Raw genomic sequence first — 25,298 nt, forward strand, 5'->3', positions numbered from 1 at the left:
CCGTTGGTACGACTTCGTTACATAATGTCATTTCGTGACCTCAAGTCTGCTATCAAAAAATATAGAATCGCCCAAACGTACTAAACTAAAAGATGCACACGATTTCAAATTTGTAGTTCTTCACTGGTATATAACTCTTCCCTGCGGGATGGTAGCCTTATTTGTCTCGTGAGGTTCAGATTGCCGAGATAGGAATATTCGGCGCCAGTCATTTAGGCGCCTATGGTCAATAATACCTATATGTATTTTGTATATACATAACGAAGTTTCGGTCAGCGTAAGGGCAGTCCTATTCGGTCAAGGTTTTCTCGCTGTTGATCGTTCTGGCACACTTCTTGGAGTCGCATGTTATATGGCGTAATACTTTATATGTCTACGTGCGTCGTGACGTGGTAATGGTCAACACCGATATGCCCACTTCTATAAATATTGCGTATTTTATCTTGGTTGAAGAGTATGCAATAATGAAGGTATACTTGGAAAGTTGAAATCGCGCTAATTCACTAAATAATTTTGGGCCTCCTTCGAGCTCGTTCCCTCCAATTCCCTCCAATAAAGTGCGGCAGTTAAGGCCCTGTCAATGCCTATATCTATACCTAGCCTATATCTATAGGTACTTCTCGTTCAACTTGAAAGTTAGGGCACATTGCATTGAAACAGGAGTGACGTAATCTTAGCAGTCTACTCACAACTTTCCTGCAATCCTAATTGAAAACTCCAGACTCCAAGCCAAGCAAGAGTATTTTATAAATAGATTTTTTTTCATAAATCGATTTCTCAATATTTTAGTGGGGGCCGCAGAAAGGCTAGCTGGGGGCCGCGGTTGGGAATCACTGTTCATGACAATACACGACTTTCTGCGGAACCATTTTTTTGTGCGTATCAGACTAAACGTCACCTAATGTCACACACGAATCCGTCTATATATAACGCTTCCTCGTATCGAAGGTATCGCAGAGGGAACTTCTTCGTTTCGTGGTGAAATGGTCGAAACTCAGACGTTTGATTTTGATAAATTCCACATGATAAGGATACATATGTTCTGATTGTAGGAAATAATTACCTGAATACATCCATAATTTCGAGTATATTTCGTTATCGACCAGCTCTGCTAAAATCCTATGAACGCAACGCTAACCTGTAAGTATAGTTGGGGAACTGTTACGCAAGTTCTGTAAGCGGGAGTTACCAACCATATTGCACGATTCAAAGTCAGCCTCGTTGTTTTAAAGTTACTAGGAATTATGAAATTCTTGCTGGCGATTATTTTTTTGGCGGCGATCGTATCTGCTCAGCCTCAGGCAGCGAGATCCGACCTATACGACGAGATGGGAAAGAGAATTAAAGGAGAATAAAGCCGCCTAAGAGCTGCAATCCAAAGTAAAGTATAGTAGTATATATATTGAACGTGAAACCTGCTAGGTTACGAATAACAATTCATGTATATGTTATATTGATATCGGTCTATAGGATTATAAATTCATAATCAACAGGTCTAGTCTATTTATCCGTGCCGAATACACAATACCCAATCCACAATATAGCACAATGGTGAAGCGTCCGGCATCTTCGTCGGAAGGTCGTTCCTATAGAAAGCCATAAATGGCCAGGGCATATCTGTACCGTCCTTTTCCAGTGGGATGTGCCCATCATGCACTAATGATATGTATTAATACAGATTGTGCTGTGTTTGCGACCATGGGTATCGGCCAACCTGATATTGTTGGTATGGTAGGTGCAAGTCCTTAATAGCGACGCCGAATGTAATTTGGAATGTAATCCGGAATGTCTCACTCTGTCATCTCGCAACATTTCAAGATATCACCCAACACCAGCGGTTCCCAACCTTTATTGACTCATCGCCCCCTTTTCCATATCCACACCGATCATCGCCCCCCAAGTATAAGGAATGGAAAATAGGCATACAAACAGCAATTACCGGCGAGTTGACTAGAAAAGGTAAACATTCTGGCTCGACCTCGAAATTATACTTTTACAGCTTGATTTTCGTGAGTAGAATAAAAAAGGGGCCATTTATCCGAATTGAACCCAATACAGCCGTTTCAACGCGCCATCGCCCCCTATTCGCCCTTCGTTGTTTTCGTCCGTTTTCACCCCCCCCCCCTATTGCCCCCATTCGCTATTTTCGCCCTGTAGACCACCATATCGCCCCCTGGGGGGCGATATCACCCACGTTGGGAGCCACTGCCCTACAGCATTTCCGGACCATGTACTTTGCGGTGTCGCCGGCATGACATTATATTACTTTTCTTAGTAAATTACTACTAATAGTGTGATATCTGAAGCCATATTTTGGAAAATCGAAAAAATTTCCGAAAACATATTGGTTTATGTTACTTTCGTATCGTGTGCTTTTCTTGAAATTTTCTCTATTGAACTGCGTCTTTCGCCTGCCCAAATACTTCAATGATTGGGTCAGTCTAAGTGCAACGTACCAACTCATAATCAGACCTACGGTGCTCATTCACTTTCGGATCACAGTTACTGAAGTTCGACCTCATGAGTTCGTATAAACGAGGGATCAGTGACTGTTTTATAGTGGATGCGGTGGCGTCTGAAACGAAAGACTTCTCATGTAATTGTGTCGTCACACACACATTGACTTCGACACAATAGTACCGAGACCAGTCACAATATCCGATAAAAAAATTTGACCCACACCAACTCTTCAACTGCCATTACAATTTTCACCTTAGCTTCGATTATATGACTGATCTATGAATCAAAAACGGCTTCAAGGATAATATACATGTCCGCTGATTTGACGAGCTCTATGTGCATTACACGAAGCTTCTAATAGTAGATTAGACTGAAGCAAGTATATGATAAAGTCGAAAAAGTCAGCAGTTGGATGACATTGCAGATCGCGATCCGGTATATTCCTACACAACAGAATAATCGATGCCGAATAACCAACCATCGCATTTCCAACACGTATTCACACACACGTCTAAATTTTACTTTCATGGTTTTGTTTCAAGTCATGTCGGGTCGTATTCAATTTACCCCTCCCCCCAAACAAAAATCCGGGAGCAATGGGGCGGGCCCGAGTCGTTGTGTTGAGAGTAAAATCAACACTGTTATGTCACCGTTTATGGTCATGTAACCCTCGGAAAAAGAAACAATTTAGGAAAACATGATCATCTGCATTCTCGCAGCATTGTCCTATGTTAAATGTTAACATATATGGATGCATTAGTAGTATATAAGTGATAATCCAGCTCCGCTCCAATCACATCGCAGCATTTGATCACGTGACTACTTTTGAATTTCAAATCAAACAGAGAAAAGCGCGCGAAAGAGTTATATCAATAGTGCTTCAATAGGGACAATGGGTGACAATCAGACATGGGGTGATTACTTCATGAATGTAATCGATTGCGATTACGATTACTTCCGAATGACGCGATTACGATTACGATTACGATTACAGCAAAATCAGGAAGTATTCGATTACGATTACGATTACATTGGAAAAGTAATCACGATTACTCACGATTACATTTATTTTGCATTTTAGAAGTTATATTGGAAGACAATATATGGATTGCGCTGAAAAAGCCTAATGAGATAACAAACCCTCTTTAAAAAAGATGCGTCATTTACTTGTTACGTCATGTTGTACCCATTGCCCATTTTTATAGAGGACGATTTATCGCACCCAACCAATTGCATTCTTACCGGGTCCATGACTGCCGCACCCCAAATTTCCCAATAGGGTGGGGAGCGAGCTCGGGGGGGGGGACTCAATAGTATTTCGTAAACCAACAAAAATTATAGAGTATTCTCCAAAGATTTAATTTACTTGAAAATTCTCTGTAGATAAGCTTGATTTTGGAATGCATACGTCTCCCCCTCAACAAAAAAGCATATATAATTTATAGTAGGCATGCATTTGAAACAAATGGTTGTTTAAAACACATTGTTTAAAACTTGTGTTTTAAAACAATGTTTTAAACAAAGGCTTTAAAAAAACTAAATTGTGTTTTTTTTTAATTTGTAAAATTATGCCATAATTGTGTAAAAGCTTCCCACAATTACCACCCGATTCGGCCGACGTACATCGATATGAGATGGTTGGAACCCCTCAAAATATTCGGTTAAACAGTTATAGTACAGATATTTCGTCAAAGGAACTATATTTACCCTATATTTTCAATTGTCAATGTCAATCCACATTGGTGACGTCAAGACTTGAAAAAAAAATTAAAAAACATGAAAAAAAATAAAAATCATGTTTTAAGCAAGGGTATGTTGTAAACATGCTCTCTTTAAATTTATTTTTGTTTTAAATGCAACCCTAATTTATAGCAATAGGCATTTAGTCAATACCGTACCACGACACACCAAAAGACATATGCAATTTCGACCAACATGCGACTTCACGAAGTGTGCTACTAAAGAAAGACCTTGGCCGAAACTGAGGGTATGTGTCCATTGTCAATAGCCGCGCTGGGTGGGCGTGACTAATAGTCCAGTCCTTCCAATCCGAGCCCACAATGCAAATGCCACCCGGACACCCACAGAGCATTAAAGACATGACAATTTGTGTGTGCGTCTCACGAAGGTTTTTCTTTTAGTCTACTACGTTAGGGATACAACAATATCTTTTGATTATACAACATACCGGAAATCACGAATTAACTACATTCACTAAAGCAATTATAACAAGATAACAGACGTTATAATTATGAATTACGTGCCCCCAGCTCTACAGGTAAATCTGACCATCGGGGGCAGAGAGAGAGAGAGAGAGAGAGAGAGAGAGAGGAATAAAAATTAATAATAATGTAATGCGATTACCAATGTTATTGACGAAATTCAGTCTTCAACTTGAAATTATCACCCTATGGGGGCTAAAGACTAACGTTTGGACTGGGGGACGAATAGCTGTTTTGGTCCTGAATCTATAGCTACAACCCACACTAACATGATATATAAGCCCATGGCTATGGCGGCAGGTCCCAATGTTGAGTAAAGACTTATGAAATAACGATTAGCGCATGTTTCAAGTAGAGTAATATGAGAATAAGATGAAGAGAACATAAAATTCTGCCTTCATCCTAATACAGATAATGTACGGCAAGCTGCCGCTACGAGAAACGGCAAAAACGGCACGGTTGTGGTATATATCAGCAACTGTTGATTTTTATTGCTTCGTTGTGGAAACCGTAATGTTATATTTGACGGGTACAAAATTTCAAATCTTTGTCCGGTGTACGTACGTACTACATAGGCCTACTGCTCGCCACGCAGCAACGGTCAAACTGCGTTTGCATAACCAAACATCAATACACAAGTTACTTGGTAGAGTGGTGATTAATTATCCTACTCCGGGGTACCGGCGTGTGGAACGGGTTGATAACCTGATATACAGCACGGCCGGTGTTCTTACAATCACGCGAATGCACGTGACGTACATCGAGTATCTATTTACTGTGGATACTTCTTACGCAATGACTAGCAAAGCTAAAAGGTTACTTCTGACGTAATAATGAGCAATGGCATTTAAAAATCAGACGTTTGTGTTATCATGAACCTGGTATAATACATCTTCCTTGTTCACGAATGTTCAGTTTATGTCATAGTCCTTGTACAAATAAAAAGTAATCGTTCTTTCACAAAGAAATCGATTAGATACAGGAAGTAGTCGATTACGATTACGATTACTTCGGGATTTTTTCGAATGTAATCGATTGCGATTACGATTACTTGAAAATGCTGTAATCGTCGTAATCGATTACGATTACTAATCGCGATGACCCCATGTCTGGTGACAATATATGTCAATAACGGGCGTGACCATCATTGTATTGACAATGATTGTGTCAGCTGATTGCATAATGGGTATTAATGGGTGTGGGTTAGGAGAGCGAACCGTGACAGCATAATGGGGTGTGTGGTAGCGAACGTTACGGTATTGTGCAATGGTTAATACCGTAGACAAGTCCAAAGCTAGTGATATTACACCATACACAGCTTTGATCACGTGACAAATTTGTAATTATATATTTTTTTAGCATCACTACAAATTATTCTTATTCCTATATATATATATATATATATATATATATATATATGTATGTCGCTTATGAGATTATACCAGCAAAGAAATCAAGGATTGCAATTGACAGAGATGTCGAGAATTACAGCTTCTGATGTATACGACATTATAGAGAGGGTTGATTACAAGACTTGGAAAAGATTTGCTCGAGATCAACTTAAGTTAACAGACTTAGAAATTGCTGATTGTGAATACGCGGATCCCAAGAACTTAACTGAACAATGTTATCAAATGATACAAATATGGGTTCGTAAAAATGGTCGATGTGCTACAATTGACAGACTCGATGAATTAGCTAATAGTTGTATGTACGATTGTACTACCACACGGAATTAGCTCGAGAAGAAAAATGAGAACAGTCCATTTGATTTACCGTTATCAGATTTGAATGTCTCAATGAGTTTACCGTTGGGAATTAACGCGCCAAAAGTTGTTATTTAAACACCACTACGAGTGAGCGAGACCTGAGAAATGGATATACTTCTGAGTGAAGACTCCGATATCGCGTTCTACGTGATATTATGCTCTTGCATTAAAACCTATTGCTGCATCAATATATACAAGAAGAAAAGAGATTCCGAGATTGCAGAAGCTTGCAACGACCTTAAAGCTGCTATCTGTAAAGTCTTCGGGCAATGAAGCTAATATTCATAATATTCTTATTGATGCTAAATTGGAAATCAACGGATGCTCCGGAATTAATATACCCTTTCACCGTGAAATATCACGAAGAGGACTGCTTAGCTACTGAGCAAGAAGCAATGAAATTGATTTTACGTTATATCGCGGCATATTCTTTGACTAACTGTACGCATATTGAAATAAACTATTGAATGATGATTTGCATTGTCTTGACTCGACTTTGTTAGGTTGTGCTTTCAGTGCCATATAGTGCTACTATAGCTTCGTGGTTCTGCTACAATTTTACTAACACTAAAGCTTTGAGAATAGAGAGAGACACAAATGTAGGATGAGATTTTATTATTCAGACCAAATATGAATTTACCATTTATTTTCCATTAACACATATTCAACCAGTAATTTAAAATTGCTGAGAATTTTGCATCCACCCCGCAGGGCGATGTCCGTATTGAGGTGGTGGCGGTGCTACGCCAGCATTCATTCCGTAATAGGCGTTTTGTGGTGCTGCATTCATGCCATTAGTCGCGAAGTTCGCTTGAGGATGATCTTTCGATTGGATTTGTCCCGATTCTGCGATGAAGCGAGATGTTTCCTCCAGAATGAACGATAGCGGACCACAGTCAGGATCCTGTACCACATTACCTATATGAAGATATAGTTTATTAGTACAGAATTTCATTAGATATTTACAATCTAACATACTTGGAGAATAAATTGTAAATTCGTCTGCTGGGTTAATCTGCTGGAAACATTCAACACCATCACGAGTATAGGTCGCGACGAGTCCACCTTTGTGCGTGAAGACGGCTTTGTATCGCTGAATGGCACCCGAAGTACGATGTAAGCGCAATTGATGATGATCAATTACATCATCATTTATGCTTTCAAGTCGTAGCTTCGATATGTTATTAAAAACATATAGCTCTTTCCTCAATGGACCGCCGACAATTCTACTATCACCTCTTATTGCGATGCTCATATTGATTCTAAATTAATATAGAAAACACAATATAGTTATTATTCAGTGAAAACATGAATCCACACACGAGAAAATAGATCAAGAATGAGTCTTGTCATTTCTTTTACTTAGTAAAGCACAACGACTATTCACTCGTTCATGCTCAACCCATACATTATCACAATGACAGAGATTTTCGAATAGTTTTCCACACATATAGCATTTGGCTAGATTTTCGAAGCCGAGATGAAAATAACCACATTCTGCTAATTGATAGGCACTACTGTTGAAATTTTCTTTGTAAGGTTCGAACGAACGTAATCTACGTTCAAAATTCATATTGAAAAACACAGCTTCGTTCTGCTTCGCATTTCGATTACAAATTTCATAAACGATATCACCGTCTTCATTCTTCATTGCCTGATGTGCACCTAACGGCTTAATAGACACCATCTCGTTATATTGAAGAACTGAAATATTTATAAGAATGGGAGCTTTTATAGCTGTGTAGAATGCGATGCTGTATTCTGATTGGAAGATTTTTCAACTTTGAAATGCTTGGTGGTAGTTTGATTTAAATTTACAACATTCCAAAGTTCGAATATGTTGTTGGTTAAAAATATATTGAAAGTATTGGTGTAGAACACGATACTGTATTCTGATTGGTAGATTTCCAACTTTGAAATGATTGGTCGTACTTTGATTTAATTTATGACATTCCAGAGTTTGAATATGTTGTTGGTTAAAAAATACGTTGAAAGTATGGCTATGAATTGTAACGAACGTTACTTTCGCGCACTTCCATTTATTTGAGAGTTCAATTGGAGTTTTACTTTGTTTTTAATAAATTTGATAGAGGTTCGTTTTACCGTCTACTATTCATTGCTTTTCAAACACTCAATGCATTGTTTGCTCTACCAACAAAGCGAAAACGACGGTTGGGAATGTCTTTTGTTCGAAGGGGCTGTTACTATCTATCAACAATTTCAAATCCCAACGGTTAATGTTTGTCCGTTAGTGAGCGAACATTTTTCTTATGTGATTCTGGCGCGAAGCATTTTGGTATAAGATTAGGCGAATGTGAAATGAGTTATCACTAAATCTGAGCGAATCAGTGAAAAGTATTCGAGATGTCTTTGCAAGTTGAAGTAATTATGGATGATGATAGTCAGCAGTTGCCAAGCAACCAATCAACCCGAGAAAGCAGTGACCATGCATTGAGTGTAGAAATTCCGAATCATATGAAATGTGATCAAATGGATAAAGATGATGAGGAACTCGTCGTTATGGATCGATACTTTAGACCCATAACGAAGATCCCATCTGCTAAAGAAGTTCTTCTGAAATCTTTGAGCGAAGAAGAATTTCGCGATCGCGTTGTCATACGTCAGATATGTCCCGCATTCAAAACTGATTCATCCCCATCAAAACAACAGGCTAATGACATCGAGCTAATTAGCAACGAGACCCAACTTAAGGATCAATTGATACCTCTGAGTCAATCAACACCAGTAGGTGAACAACCCGTTGAGACAGTGACTAGCGATCCGTCCCCTTCTGTCAATCATCAAGCTTCGGGACAAGCAGTAGGCAATCCCGACACGGAAATGGATTTGTCTCTTGGTGCGGAGGCGATTGCCGAAAGTAGCGAGCCGCTAGATGAAATTTCTCGTGATAGCAATGAGATTGCGAAGCAAATCCTACTGCGACGTATAGAGAAGAGCACATCGCAAGTTACAGAGCAACCTACTTTAAGCGAGCTTGTCGACGATTCCACTCATATCTCAAGTGGTTTTTCCGACTCTAATGTTGGTTCTATACCAAAGCCGAATATACCATCATCGCCAGATTCGTCAATAAGGATCTATCCTAGATATTGGATGCGACATGATCGCCCGGTCATTAACCCACCGCAATGGCATATAGGTGACACTACCAAAGCAGAACAGAAGTATGATGAGAAGAATCGCGTATTCATGCGTTGGCTAGTTGGATTTAGAGAGGCGACAGAAATACATGATGGTTATCTCATGTATAGATATCTGGAAGAAAATATTGTTGAAATACAATATGGCGGACTGAAACGGAGTCTCAATTTTCTTCGTGCCGCTCTGATTGTAGCTATCGGTGAAAGCTTGACTCATGAAAAATTACTTGCTCCACACTTCTTTCTGGAAGGGGATTGCCTTTCTGGAAAGGAAGTATTGCACGAAATGCTTTTCGGTAGTGAAACAGCAAATTATTTGCTGTCGAGTTTGGAAAATTTGAATGCTTTCAAATATTATGATGCTACAAAATGTGTTTCTGTGTTTCCCAACTGCGGAACGCTTTTCTTTGAAAATACTGCTTTACAGGAAACAATTCTGACTATACATCGTACAGCAGTGCAATGTGAATACGGGATTATTAATCCATCTTGCTGCTTCATGCTTTGTGATAAACAAAATGGCTCTGACTTGATGAGTGTCAAACATCCTATATCATTCAGGGCTAAAACGGTCATTGTAAAATTTGGAAGGGGGATTTACGCACCTTCTCTGGCCAGTTTCAACAAACATGCCCGTCGTGATGTTCTGTTCGATTTAATAAAGAGAACTAAAACTTCAAATATTGAAGAAGTTAATGGCTGTGTTGAGAAGGATCCCTTGGCTCAAGTACTGTATCTCAGACAGGGCTGTGGAGTCGGTAAATTTTACCACCGACTCCGGCTCCGACTCCGACTCCACACATTTTCAAAATACCGACTCCGACTCCGACTCCGACTCCTGAGTCTTTAAACGTACCGACTCCGACTCCGACTCCGACTCCTGGGTCTTTAAACGCACCGACTCCGACTCCCGACTCCGACTCCGACTCCAGCATTATTACCAATTTACCTCGAAAATTATATGCTACATTGTCGGTTGAATGACTATCATGCAACCATTAAACATATGTAAACATATGATTAACTGTGGCATGCTGAATTGTTTCATTGTGGCACAGCTCGAATTATCCACTATGCAATTAACATGAAATAAAGATTTGCTAAATATCCTTCCTTATTCAAGTTTTTATAACATGGACTCTCTAACATCCTGAAATGTATGAATCATTCAAATATGGCAGATATCCAATCCTGTATAATAAAAATGTAGATAAAAAATCCAAGTGTAGCTCTTGTGTATGACCTAGCAACTAATAAAGAAATTGAACTTACTAATTTTGTCATTACACACTATCCTGATTACAAGCACAAACACTCTTACTACTAGTAATAGACATCGGTCATAAATGGAATTTAGTTAAGTAGTCAAAGACCATAGCCTATGTCTAGTCTACATGTACTTAATCAAGTATTCAAGGATTGGGACTTGCAGTCTTTCTTAATCATTTGTTCGACCCAAACAGCTAAGCTACACTACAAATATTTTCAATTTTGTCAAATGAGAAGCATCGTTTGGTCATATTTACATATTTTTACAAATTTACAAAACCAGCCGATGCATTTTCTCTGTCACAGTATCATGGTATAATTCCAAAAATTGCATCAATTTTGACTGCATCGCGAAAACGCATCTTGCGGTTTTCTTCCCCTCTGCAACTGAGTTGTAATTTGCAAGTAATGTCTTTTATCTATATCAGGTGTGGGCAACTTTTTCGGCGAAAGGGACACCTGAGATTTACGAACCATTGCGCGGGCAACGGGAATGTTGGTAACCTTTTTTCAGTCGTCGATAGGAGCGAACCGAATTATGAAACATTGCAAACAAGACTTATATTACTACGCTCTAAAATTGATAACATTATGACATCCAACTGTGGAGTGCGCAATCAGGCCCTGGTCGCACGAAGCGCGAAATTTTTTTGGAAGATAACGACTGAATTAGGCTATAGCTAGCTATATCAATAAATATGTCGCTAACATACATTGGGGGTCACATCTGTATACCACTGGGCTCATTTTGCAAGGACAGGATTATTCAACGTTAAGACATAGCAAAATCGACGGTATCAGTGAACATGCCTCTATCATTTTGTGCAAATGTTTTGTCGACGATCTCGCTGCGAGTACACAAGCGAAGCCGTATCTCCTAATTGCGAATATAGTTAGACTCAATTCTGTGAAGAATATGTATTTATAATTTTCAAAAGGGGGCTCAAATACTGAATGCAAGAAATCTAGTGACAATGAATCATGCGAAGTACCGAGAAAAATTTCAAGTCAAATAAATCTGCTATGAAATATTCTACTTCATGATCATATACGAAGATCTGGGATAAATGTGGCTGACTGCTGTCAGAGCTGTTGTTTTAGTCATCATCAAATTTCGCGGTCATGCTAACCAAATTTTAGTTGGCCTTGCAATTGTACCTGGTGTCATAATTAATTTCGAGAATTACCTCGCAGGCCACACCTAACCTTCTCGTCTGCCAAATTTGGCCTGCGTGCCACGGGCTGGCCGCACCTGATTTGTATGGTTAATAATAACAGTGATTGGTGGTACATAAAAATTATATTGAAAATTCTTTGAAAGCAAATGTTTTCATGATAGAGAAGTTGGAGTCGGAGTCGGAGTCGAAATCATAGTCATTCTCACAAACTCCGACTCCGACTCCAGTCAGTATTTTCCCACCGACTCCGACTCCGACTCCGACTCCAGCTATTATAGTTTTCACGACTCCGACTCCGACTCCGACTCCATCAAGCGAAAATTACCCCGACTCCGACTCCGACTCCACCGACTCCGACTCCGACTCCACAGCCCTGATCTCAGAGCATCTAGCTTCAGAACCAGAAAAGAAAAAGCTGATAATGATAGTCTTTGAATAATATGTTTTGCTTGTACGATTGTTATTTGCATGAACGATTGTTACCAATTCGAATTTTGTTTGCACCTTGACATTATGACTGAAAAACTTGGCTGATGTATATATTTTTTTGCATGAACGATTGTCACTAATTCGAATTTTGTTTGCAGCTTAACATTATGAATGATAACTTAGCCGATATAGCTGCATCCACCACTCAGAGAGACATGACACAAATTAGCGATATGTCGGCCTTCTATCAAAGTCTAATGGATCCGCAGGAACCTTCACGAAAGCGTCCTCGTCAAGATATTGGTTCTTACTTCGAACACATGATGGATGATCATTTGAAAATGCAAGCGATGTGGAACCGCCTTATTTCGATGGAAGGATTCGAACAAGACTGGACAAAAAATTTTCTTGTCATTGCAAAAAACGTGATCAAAGATATCGAAAAACTGTTGTGTGACGATAAAACAGACTCGAATATTCGTGATACTGAGATTGCTAGATTGGACAGAATTAAGTTCATGTTTCTGTACGGTCTAAACCAATCTAAATTGCGCTTGAGATATAATTTCGTTTTCTAGTAAGTGAAATTGTGCTTGTTTTACAGATATAGAGTAAATATAGGTAATATTTTTCAATACTTTGTTGACACACGACTTTACGACTGGATACCGTATCATACAAGCGCAAACGGTAAGCAAAAAACTGCGATTGAAATAAGCTTCTCAATTTCTAATGTTCTATGTTTTACAGATAGCATAAATGAGTCTACGCAGGCGATATTTGGATCGAGATTGGATCGTCGACGAATCCTTGGGCTTTGAAGATGCTGCCGTCGAAGTAATTGAAGAGCACTACGATTCGATCATTGACTCAACGTGGACTTCGAGAAATCGCGTGCGACATATAGTCAATATTCGGATGATTGAACGAGAGCCCGCTGACATTCACGCGCGTATCGCAAGTATATACCCGCAACGATTTAGACAATTTAAAATAAATTATGGCTTTGGGTATCTACTATATAATCGTGAGTCTGAGCGATATACGTATTTTCACCCCCAATCATCTCAAGCTGTCCTCGATGTCCCAAGAACTATCATATCGCGTGAAGATTTTGATTCGTTTAGAAATGCAATTGATTTATCGGCCGGCTACGATTATGCGAATCGAGTCAGACCGGACACAAAATTTGTTTGTTCGGAGGTGCTACACATTACTTTATTCCTGTATGAAATGGAAAGACCCTTACTTAGCGGAGGTGTTGTCTCAGAAGAAATGGAAAGATTATCCAAATGTAAATTTATCAGAGTTTTCATTCGTAATCGTAAAGGAGTACCATATACAGATAATCTCTGCCTGTTTCGATGCCTATCATTTAGTTTAATTAAAAAACTTGACGAAAGTCATGTTTCTCAATTGACTAGCCAATTTGAAAATCGTTACGGAATCTCAGCTGTTAATGGTATATCCCTCGAGCAACTATCGAAAGTGGAAGCATGTTTTAACGTTAGAATATTACTTTACGAAAAACGGGAACAAACCACGGTCTTGCGACGAACTTCCAATGCGCCTGGACTCACAATTCATATTCACATGTTTGAAAATCACTGTTGCTTAATATCGAACATAGAGATTTATACGTCTACTTTTATGTGTGATTCGTGTAAAACATTCTTTACCTTGAATGCTAATTTGAAACGACATATTGAAAATCATTGTAATTCTTCGAAAAGGTATCGATACGGTTCTGGTGTTTATCGTCCTAAAGCGACGGTGTTTGAAGATTTGGAAAATGAAGGTATATTTGTTAGTGAAGAAAAACGTTTTTACAAATTCAGAATTTGCTTTGACTTTGAGAGTCTCTTAGTAAAAGAAAATCTCAAATCCGATACACCCAAGGTAACATTTACCAGTAAACATGTCCCGCTCTCAGTCTCACTGTGTGATAATGTCACGAACGAAACAACTACATTCATTTCCAATGGGAACCCGCGTGATCTAATTAAAGAAATGGTTGATAAGCTTCATGAAATTCAAGAAATTGCGTCTTCGCAAATGCGTGCTATATATGACACCGAGTTGACTGCTCTTCGCGACTTGATTGAGGAACGTAAAGTGATTGATCCGATTAAAACGCGATCGTACCTGGAGTTGTTGTATCATCGCTTTCAAACGTGGTTAGATCAAATACCCGTAATCGGCTTCAACTCGGCTCGCTATGATTTAAATCTGTGTAAAAAATATTTGATCGCTCTTTTGCGAGAGGAGAGCGGCTTTTTTGTATTGAAGCGAAACAGCAGTTATCTCACTATCTCCACAAATAAATTGAAATTTCTAGATATATCTCTCTTCCTTGCTCCGGGATATAGCCTGGATGCGTATTTGAAAGTGTACGGTGATGGAGTAAACAATAAATTTTACTTTCCATATGAATATATGACGCATATTGATAAATTGAAAGAGACATCGCTACCGCCACACGATAGCTTTTATAGTAGTCTACGTGGGCATAATATTACAGCTGAACAATACCAAGAATGCGTCAATACTTGGAAGCGTCTCGATATGAAAACAATGAGGGATTTTTTAAAATACTACAATGAATGTGATGTGGTCGGCTTTCTCGTCGCGGTAAATAACAACTTCGACTTTTATAAAAAACTGGGGATTGACATGTTCAAAAATCACGTCAGCCTACCGAGTATAGCTAATCGACTTATGTTCGATCAAAGCTGTGAAATCGCTTTGTTCAATAAAGCCAATGCCGATCTCCATCACACTGTAATTAATAACTTAATTGGTGGATTGGCACAAATTACAAACAGGTATGCAATGGCAGACGAGACCAAAATTCGCATTTTGAAGTATGGAGACGCAGCCAAAGACGTGAAATCTATAGTAGGATATGATTGCAATGCATTATACTTGCATGCCATTGATCTCAATATGCCAACTGGATATGTCACCCGTTGGCTGTATGATGAAGTGAAACAGAAATTTCATAGAAAACTGACTTATCCATCCATGATCGAACTCGAGTGGTTAACTTATCAAAGCATTGTTCGCGGTATTCCGATTCGTCACGCTTGGAACGGTCCGCAAGTGAAACTCGGAGCCCGTAGAATTAGCGTAGATGGATACTAGGGTTGTTCAGAATTGACCGACTTTCAAAATGTCGTGGTTTTCAGTCCGATTCCCATGCCTTATACCATAAAAACATATTCTAGGTACTTTTTTTCGTAATTCATCCCTTGCATCCGTGTGCACATTGAGCTGGAAGAATATCGGCTAAAAATAGGGGATTCCCCTAAAATTTGAGTGCCGCTATTCGGACTAGGCTAGTAAAACGTCATATATAAGCTGGTTTTATGTAGCTATTGCGGTTGGAGTGCTACATAACCTCACTATAGAAAGTATTGTCAGTTCAGAACACCATTTTCATGTACCACACTGCCTTAGAACTCCTCAAAACTGCGTAAGACTGATAGTCATTTTGTTGGATCACCTGTCCTACACTCCTCAACCCGACCCGAGATTGTTCATCAATTGCTGCGATCACCACGAGCAAGAATACAACTGTAAATGTATCATTCACTCACATCCACATTATAAACATCACATTGTTCAAAGGAAACGAAACAAAAAGACAAAGAAACAGATCAACTTGGTAAATAGCCTACTACTTGAATCAGGTCCGGATGAAATGGTTGCTTTAGAGAAATCGGCATATCTGTTTCGTGATCTTCCACGGCTTGTAAGAGGCTCGCTCGCTGTTCTTTGTCATCTGTTTTGAAAGCATCAAAGTCGGTATTCAATTTCACCAAACGCTCTGCTGCGCCGTTAACTATTTCAACGCTACTTACAAATTCTTGAGCAGTCACGAAATGCGAATCAGTATGCGGATGCCATTCCGAAACTGGGAGACTAAACCAATCATGTTCGACATGTATAGCATTGAATAGAAACCATGATTCCGGTTCAATGTAAGCAACCATACTCATTGACTCAGAGACAGAGTCAGAGATTAGACTCAGAGGTATAGCCTACCTCTGTGAAATTGTTCAAGGATTGGCATTTGCAGCAATTTAGCAGCCATCGCTTCCTTCACTTTGTCAGGAATCTTTGGTTTAGCCGAGAACATTGTTGATACCACCGTTTCCTCGATGAGATGCCAATGATGTTCTCGCATCTTTTTATATGCCACATCAGCAACTGTGAAATCGCACAATGAAAAGTCTGTCATGCCATGAAGGAATTAGAGATCAATATACTGTGCTTCACATGCATTACTAGTTTTCAACCAAGCTGGGACATAAAACAGGGCAACTTTCTAATGAACTCTTCAGAATAGCCCATTTGCTCTCTCCACATGAACATTTTTGACAGTACAGCACTTGAGTCATCCATCCAGTGCTATTAGTAGCACCAGGCTTGCGAAAACGATTATCAATATATTGGGCAGCTACAATCGCCAAGGTGCCTGTTGCACATTCTCTGTAGTCATTTCTTATCAAGACTTCTTTCTGCTTTCCATTATATGGCTTCATCATTGGAATTATTTCTTGCTTAGCTTCATCAGCTTTGATCGCCAACCAGCTGCATTCATCAAACTGAAGTGTTTTAGAGCTTCTTAATTGATCAATATATTTCCACTTCTTGGAAGGTATTAAAATCTGTGTTTTCAGGGCCTGTTGTCGCAGATCCAAACACACTTCACTTCCAGACCTCCCCGGATGACTAGTTCATGAATATGATGGCGACAAGCAGAAGTAGAAAGTAGAAAACTTTCCTGTTTATCAATTCTTCAAGTAACAGAACCGCACCTTTATTTTTTCCATTGTTTGATGGTGTTGTGTCAAACACAAGAGCTCTGACATTATTTGTTAAATTATAAAGTTCCAGCAGTTCAAATGACAGATCAGCCTGTGCTTTTCCTGTAGCACTCTCCAGAGTTCGATTGCCAAGAAGTTTGCCTTTCTCAAATGCGTTGGAATACGCAGACTCTATGCCAGCACTGCCAAGGCCTCAAATTTCCCTCTGAAACGACTTTTAGTGAGCTTTGCATCCCAGTGCAATGCAATGTGCTTTGGTGGATCGTTTGCTATTTTTTCAAAAATAAACTCAGAAATTTTAAAACGATTTGCAATGCGTCGTCGATAGGTTCCAGATCTTGAAAGATGAAAGTCATTAGAGTCACCATCGCAAGCTTTAATCAGTGCTGCAGTTATCATGGTAGCAGCATTATCGCTGACTTTCAAGCGATCAAAAACCTGGCATAGGCCTTTGTCGTTGTATAGGCTTACAGGCGCTTTTAGAGTCACAAATTTAAAGGAATGACCAGATGTCGTCTGTGCCACTTCAAAATCACTGCTGTGGGAAGTGTCAGCTATCTGCGAAGACATAGATGAGCTCTCTGTAAATTCACCTTCGCTACTTGATTCTGGTGCACTCTCTCACACTCATGGTACGTCTTTTTTGTTACATGATTTTCACTTTCAACACGGTATCTTTGCCACCAATCGTTGCTAATCACGGACCCCTTTGATCCTGATAAAATGTTATGCATTCGCGGGAAAGAAGTGCACTTGCTTCAATTGTCGCCATCGCGTCAGGGGCTCCTATGCCTATAGCTTACTCGGCTTGGTTTCAAAGTCGCTTTGTTTTCTTGATACACATTGCTGGCCTGCAGATTCCTTTAGTGACAGCCATTTGTTTTCTGTTTTCACACTGTCTCTAATCTTTCAATGGCATTGACTTGCGTGATGGTCTTTGTGGCAGCCAGGAACCAAAAACGTATTACTTGATCTCCTACGTCCAGGATGTGTAACTTTACTGGTTCATTTTTCGCATATGAATGCTCTCTTAGGTGTAACACATACTGCATAACTTTCCTAACAGTAGGCAGCTTTGATCCCGTAATGTTTCCTCAGATGGCCCAACTACGAAACGTTGTGTCTGCGACCGTGATCTTCTAGTTTTCTTTGATACTATTGCACTAGATGACAATTTTTTATTCAGACATTTCGCACTAGAGCCAATCCTAGAAAAAATAAATATGTACATCAACTTAATCAAGCAACAAAGATTAGTTGGAAACATTTCAGTTCTCTCAGGTCAAACACATACCGTACTGCACAACTTGTGCAATAATAGCCGGATTAGATCAAGTTATTGATTCTGGAAGATAAATATTCCTAAATTGGAAATACTCCTACCAGTACATTGCTTTCTTAGGAACTAACATAAAAATCTTAGCAACCGATTGGCTGTTTTGCACAGTCACTGTAAAAGACATTTACAAGCTTTGTTTTCTATTCCAGTAGACAGGAAAGAGTATCAGGTCCATTAGATCGAATAATATAATACTGCTACAATACTATAATCACTAATCCTGCGCTAGACACGCTAACAGCGTGAGTCAAAAAGCCACCGGGCAAGTCCTGCACCTCAATCGTAAACACAGTTCTTCAACAACAAAGCAGCAAAACACCTGACTAATCAATGATTCCCATTTCACTGGCGTGCCTAGCGCGTCAACAACGCTAGCACATACGCTTCACGTCAATGAGAACACCTGCAATTCCTGTCGAGTCACTCACAACAGGGGAATCCCCTAATTCCGAAGAATTTTTTGGGTGCATGAAAGAACGGCAATGTGCACACGGATGCAGGGGATGAATTACAAAAAAAAGTAGCCAGAATTTGTTTTTAAGGTATAAGGCATGGGAAACGGACTGAAAACCTAGACTTTTTGAAAGTCGGTCAATTCTGAACAACCCTAATGGATACTCAGCAGACCGGAAGTTAATATTCAACATGGACGGGTGCTGGTGGCATAATTGTATAAAATGTTATCCTTGTAATCAAAATATTAATCATAATCGACGCATTAAAACCGAAGAAACCACCGCCTATTTTGAACGCCTAGGATATCAGGTCATTCGAGTGCGCGAATGTGAATGGAAAGCAATGAAGCGCGATCCAGACATTGCGCGCCTCGTTGCACATTTACAAAGGAATGTGACAAAAGAATATTTACTCTCGCAAGAACAAATACTCGATCGAGTCGTTAACAATCGCTTTTTCGGTGCGATAGAATGCGACGCGCACTGCCCAGATCATTTGAAATCTAAGTTTGAAGAGTTACCGCCTTTCTTTAAGCACATCGAAATTAATGAATGTGATATCGGTCCGCATATGGCTCAATACGCAAGGGAAAATAAAGTCAAGTTTCCGAAAAAAGCGCTCGCGTCCAGTTATTTCATCGAAAAGCAATTGGTTACTACCGATTTGTTGAGTTGGTATTTGCGTCACGGAATGGTGGTCACGCGTGTTTACCAAGCTTTGGAATATGAGGCTAAGAGAGTATTTCGCAACTTCGTAGATCGCGTAACAACGCTACGGCGTAAAGGTGACGTCGTTCCTAGAGACCGTGCACTTGAAATACAGGCTTTAACCTTTAAGATGTGCGGAAATTCAGCGTTTGGAACGACTATACAAAATCCAGCCAAATATAAAAATCACAAATATGTGACTCGCGATGAAGTTCAATCGCTCATCAAAAAACCGAATTTTATCGACGCCGATGAAATTGACTCGGACTTAATTGAAGTAACCTCTCGCCCCGATACGACTCGCCTTGATCAACCCGTCATCGTAGGTTTCTTCATATTTAATCACAGTAAGCAACGGATGTTGTCGTTCATGTATGACTTCCTCCACGTGTACATAAACGATTGCGATCAATTTCATCTTGAACTTGACACCGACAGCTGTTACCTTGCGATATCAGCTGATTCTATCTACTCATTGATCATCCCTTCAAAGCGTAAAGAGTTCTTTGAAGTTCATGATCAGTGGTTGGTTCAAAGGGCGTGCGTTAAGCATAAAACAGACTTCGAGAGGGACCCAGTCGCTTTCAAAATCGATAAACCGTGCTGTATCGCTGCTCATAATTACTCTAAGCGAACACCAGGTTTGTTTAAAGTAGAATGGAGTGGACGGGGGTTTGTAGGCCTCAATTCAAAAACCTACTATTGCTCGGGTGATACAGATAAATATTCCTCAAAAGGTTTGAGTAAAACGGCCTGCAAAACTTTCAAAGATTTCAAAGGTGTATTGCAAAACCGTTCTATATCCGGTGGATATAACTCCGGCTTCCGCTGCTTTCAGGGAGAAATATTCACATATCATCAATATCGTTCCGCTTTATCATACGGTTACTATAAAAGAATTGTATTGAGTGATGGGATTCATACTGTACCGCTTGCGTTGTAATAAAATGTTGACTGTTTTGTAATAAAAAATGGAGCGTGCACGTGTCTTAAATTCTCCGTTCAGGATGATTATAGCTGGACCTTCGAGCTGTGGTAAGACATGTTTTGCCTATCGACTTGTGCAAAATGCCAAGAAGATCATCGCGCCTTATCCAAGGAAGATTATTTGGCTGTACAATAATTATCAGCCGTTATACGATAAAATGAAGGGTGTGAAATTCCACCAAGGTCTAGACGAGTTAGAACATTTACAGCAGGGTGGTAATGGACATACTCTGATAATACTAGACGACATGATGACGGAAGCACAACAAGCGAGGGACCTATTCATACGTCATTCCCATCATAATAATGTCTCAGTAATCCTATTAGTCCAGAACATATTTCACCGAGGTGGTGGTTTTCGTGACGTCACTCTCAGCGCTAGCTATATTGTGGTGTTTAAAAATCCACGTGACGTTTCACAAATACGTTACCTTTCACGTCAAATGTTCCCGGACAATCCTACTATGCTTACAGAAGCATACAAAAGAGCAACTCGCAAACCTTATTCATATATTGCCATTGATTTAACCCAAGAGACACCGGAAAAGTATCGACTTCGTACCAACATATTTCCGGACGAACGCATGACTGTGTATTTGGAATAAATAGCGCGCTGCTCGAACGATAATCATCATTCGGGATGGCTAAGGACGCGCGAAGACTCATTTTGAAAAAACGTTTAAAAGATCATCTTACCAAATTGAAAACTTTACGGAGGGCTAAAAACCCCGAACGTATTCAGTTATTGAAGCATAAGGAATTTGTCGCTAGTGTGTGCGAGTGTCTTCGAAACCTGGTGTCGGGCGATGTACCTATTTCTAACGCAAGAAAATCTAAATTGAAAAAGCACAAATCCAGTATACGGAAGGTCCTGTGTTGCAAAACTCAAAAAGGCAGGCGCAAAGTTTTGCAACGGGGTGGCTTTCTTTCGGGTAAATACGTGTAACTTTAATTCAATACTGTATCTAACGTTATTCCGTTCCTAGCCATTTTGAGTGCCGCTATTCCGATACTGGGAAGCCTCTTGGGCGGACTGACGAGAAATGCGTGAGCTGTATTTTCCACCGCTACTAACAAAAGATGGATACGAAAGGAAATTTGACAAACATATTGCCAAAATCAGAGACTCGGATTTGACTCGCGTGCAAAAATTAGCGCTTTACAAACACGGTATCAATGTCTTGAGAAACCTAAGAAAGAATGACGCGGCGATAAAAGCGCTCGCAAACGCTTCGTCACTCGACGATAAAAACGCGTCGCCGCCCGTCATTAAAGCAGACGCAGCGCGCGCGCCACCATCTGATGACACAAACGCGACGCCGGGGCCCCCGCACGCGTTAAATTGGAGCGTTACTAAACAGGAGGGAGATACTCCAAAGAAGAAAAAACCCAAGAAAAAAGCAAAGAAAAAGGTCGACCTCAAACCTCCGCTTAACTGGAAAGAACTCGATACTCCGCGTCAACAAAAGCCCAATCAACGCTACTTTGGGAAGATATGGACAAAATAGACTACTTCGATCCCAAAAAACCCAATTCTTATAGGGGTGCTTACCTACAGAAAGACAGCGAGTGGTTGAAGGGACAAGATAGTTATACCTATCACTTTCCCATTCGAAAAAGATTTAAACGTCGTCAAGTTGTTGTGTCAGGGATCGGAGCGCAGTTTCAAAGCGATTTAATCGACGTACAGTCTATTTCAAAATACAATCGTGGGTTTAGATATATCGTTCTTATTATTGATGTTTTCTCCAAGTATGTGTGGATGATTCCGATTAAAAATAAATCGAGTGACAACATGATATCTGCTTTCAAAAAAGTTTTCAAAGAGAGCCTTCCATTAGTGCTACAGACAGACAGAGGTACAGAATACACGAGTCGAGCTTTTCAGAATTTTCTCAGAAAAAACAAGGTGCGGTACTTTTACACGAAAAGCGAATTGAAATCTTCGATTGCGGAAAGGGCTATCCGTAGTTTCCGTCAAATCTTCTACCGCTATTTCACGAAAAATAACACCAGCAATTATATCGATGTGCTAGATGATATGGTCTATTCGTACAATCACACCAGACACCGCTCGTTAGGGATCCCTCCTAGTGAAGTTAATAGACATAATCAAGAAAGCATTTGGCAAAAAATGTATGGATTTCGCGACTCCAAACTACCCACTTTAGCATCTCGAAAATTCGCAATCTGTTTGAGAAGTCTAGTCGACCCAACTGGCAACCCGAGATATTTTACATTGCCAAAGGCATGAAAGGAGATCCGCCAACGTATCGCTTACGTGATTACAATAACGAAATAATTGACGGACAATTTTACAGACAAGAAATTCAACCCGTTACTGAACCGCAAAAATGGCATGTCGAAAAGATTATAAAGAGGCGACGGCGTGGTAAACGCAGTCAGTTTTTAGTGAAGTGGTTGAATTATGGACCGGAATTCAATACCTGGGTCGATCAAAAAGATATCGTCGAACCGTAACTTTTATCAATTCATTGCTCAAGTTATAATTATACTGCTCATCGTGAGTTTTTCGCTGTATAATTTGAGTGTCGTGCAAGACAACAAAGAGCTTTGGGTGTCGCTGTTATCATCGTGTGTGGGATATATGTTACCAGCTCCAAAGATACCCAAACTATGAGTTATATTACGTTATTTTCCAATGCCTCCATGGACAGGTTTCCACAAAATACAGCTGCGGTTTACACCAACGAACTAGACACCCCCAGAAATGTAGAAAGAAGCGAAGTCGCGTTGACTGAGATTGGCTTCCCAACCGATTTTAACGAACGGATCACAATCACAAATAGCTACTACGGTTTCGACATTATGGGTCCCAGTGAAGTCACAAGAAGATTGAAGTTCAAAATTGGTGAATATGAATCTGTATATGACATGTTTAAATCGTTGGAGAGCATTAATCCCGATGTGAAAGTCAAGTGTTTTCCTGAAAGTGATAGCCTGACGGTTTCGATTCCACACAAAAACATTGCAGCTAGTGCAAGACCGGGAGAGGATACGCGATATCGAATCGACACCAGAGAGTACGATTATACTGGGACACTTGAGCATCTAGAATTGGCGGTAGTTACCCTTACGCTCCTACGTTTCATATTGCCGAAGAATAGAGCAGAGCTATCCGCATACTTTTTTACTGACAAGACAATACATCTCAATTTTGATGTACGACCCTTGTCGAAAATCGATTTCGTATACGTTCATTGCGACATCATTGAACCCCAAGAGTCTAGCGGTTCACTACAGCGTTTATTACGAGTTGTAAAAGTCGAAGGAGATAAAAAGGTGTTTTCAAAATATTACGTAAAACCTTTCTTTCTTCCGCTAAGTATAAATAGATTGGAACGTGTAAAAATTTCCTTGCTGGATCACAAAGGGGGTGAAATTCCGTTTCGAAGCGCTCCATCGAGCGCTGTACTTCAATTCCGAAAGCGCGGTATCGCACTATGAAATACATTCACATTAGCAGTTTGGAATCAGATTTTGTTCTCGAGCTAGCACGACCGATTGCAGGAAAATACGAACTGGGCCTAGCGGAGTTCTCGATTCGCAACGAGTTCCAACCTACTTTACCTGCTTTCGACGCGCTGTTATGGCAATTTCAGGATGAGAAAACATCGCCTCTGATTCAAGTGGGAAGTAAAAATCATTATTATTACCCCAAGGGTAATTATTATGACTTCAAAAGTTTGATTGATAGAATCAATCGCACGCAGGACCAAGTATATATTAACCAGCTAGGAAGTTCTACTGGTATGTTAGTCATTCCACCTTACAAATCGGGTGCGTTTCCTAATTTCCTGAAGAATCCAACCAGAGTCAGAAATCCGGTTTTCGTGTATGGAAAGCTTAAGAAGAAAAAGCTGCTAGGAGGGAATTATTTAACTTCAGAGATCACTCTGAGGGATTCCATTACGCCTATCACCAATTTATTAATTTATACCGATCTCATTCGACCGCAATCAGTCGGCGACACGAAAGCTCCGCTATTACGAAACATCCCCATTACGAGTAGTGTCAATGAATATCAACATCATATATTCGAAAAAATATACTTTTTCCCTATGATTACGGAAGACGCTCGTCGAATTCAGATTAGTATCAAAGACGATAAAGGTACGGCTATAAATCTGAAGGGGTCCATGATTGATATCACACTTGCTTTACGTCATCATGAGAGCACATTACTGTTGTGATCGCGATGCCTTTCAACAATACTATCGTGTGCAAAGTGGTAATGGCATAAACTATTTTCGAGGACGAGTGCAAAGAGGACACGGTTTAGGAAATCTCTTTCGTAGTTTGGGACGAAGTGTTGTACCATTGATATCAAAAGGGGCGAAAGCTCTCGGCAAACAGCTACTCCATACAGGAGCAGAAGTAGCTTCTGACGTATTGCGTGGACAAAACGTCGGTGAAAGCTTCAAAATAAGAGGTAAACAAGCAGCTAGCAAAGCTCTTGACAACTTCC

The 25,298-nt window shown here is 39.9% G+C and overlaps 2 long non-coding RNA genes across 2 annotated transcripts in view; one reads left to right on the forward strand and one right to left on the reverse strand.

The window, feature by feature from the left end:
- The first annotated feature begins 1,146 nt into the window (after positions 1-1,146).
- LOC145448591 (uncharacterized) overlaps positions 1,147-25,298 on the forward strand; it is a 32,494-nt gene continuing 8,342 nt past the window's right edge. The window contains exon 1 of the long non-coding RNA XR_013917971.1: positions 1,147-1,380. This is a non-coding gene — a long non-coding RNA (uncharacterized LOC145448591). The remainder of the gene's footprint in view (positions 1,381-25,298) is intronic.
- On the reverse strand, positions 7,176-9,181 carry LOC145448528 (uncharacterized). Its single transcript, XR_013917946.1, has 2 exons — positions 7,430-9,181; positions 7,176-7,369 (listed from the first exon to the last, which is right to left on the reverse strand). It is a non-coding gene; the product is annotated as an uncharacterized LOC145448528 (long non-coding RNA).

This window comes from Botryllus schlosseri, chromosome 1 (genome assembly GCF_051294905.1).
Source record: "Botryllus schlosseri isolate E-star chromosome 1, Bs_hap1, whole genome shotgun sequence".
NCBI lineage: Eukaryota > Metazoa > Chordata > Ascidiacea > Stolidobranchia > Styelidae > Botryllus > Botryllus schlosseri.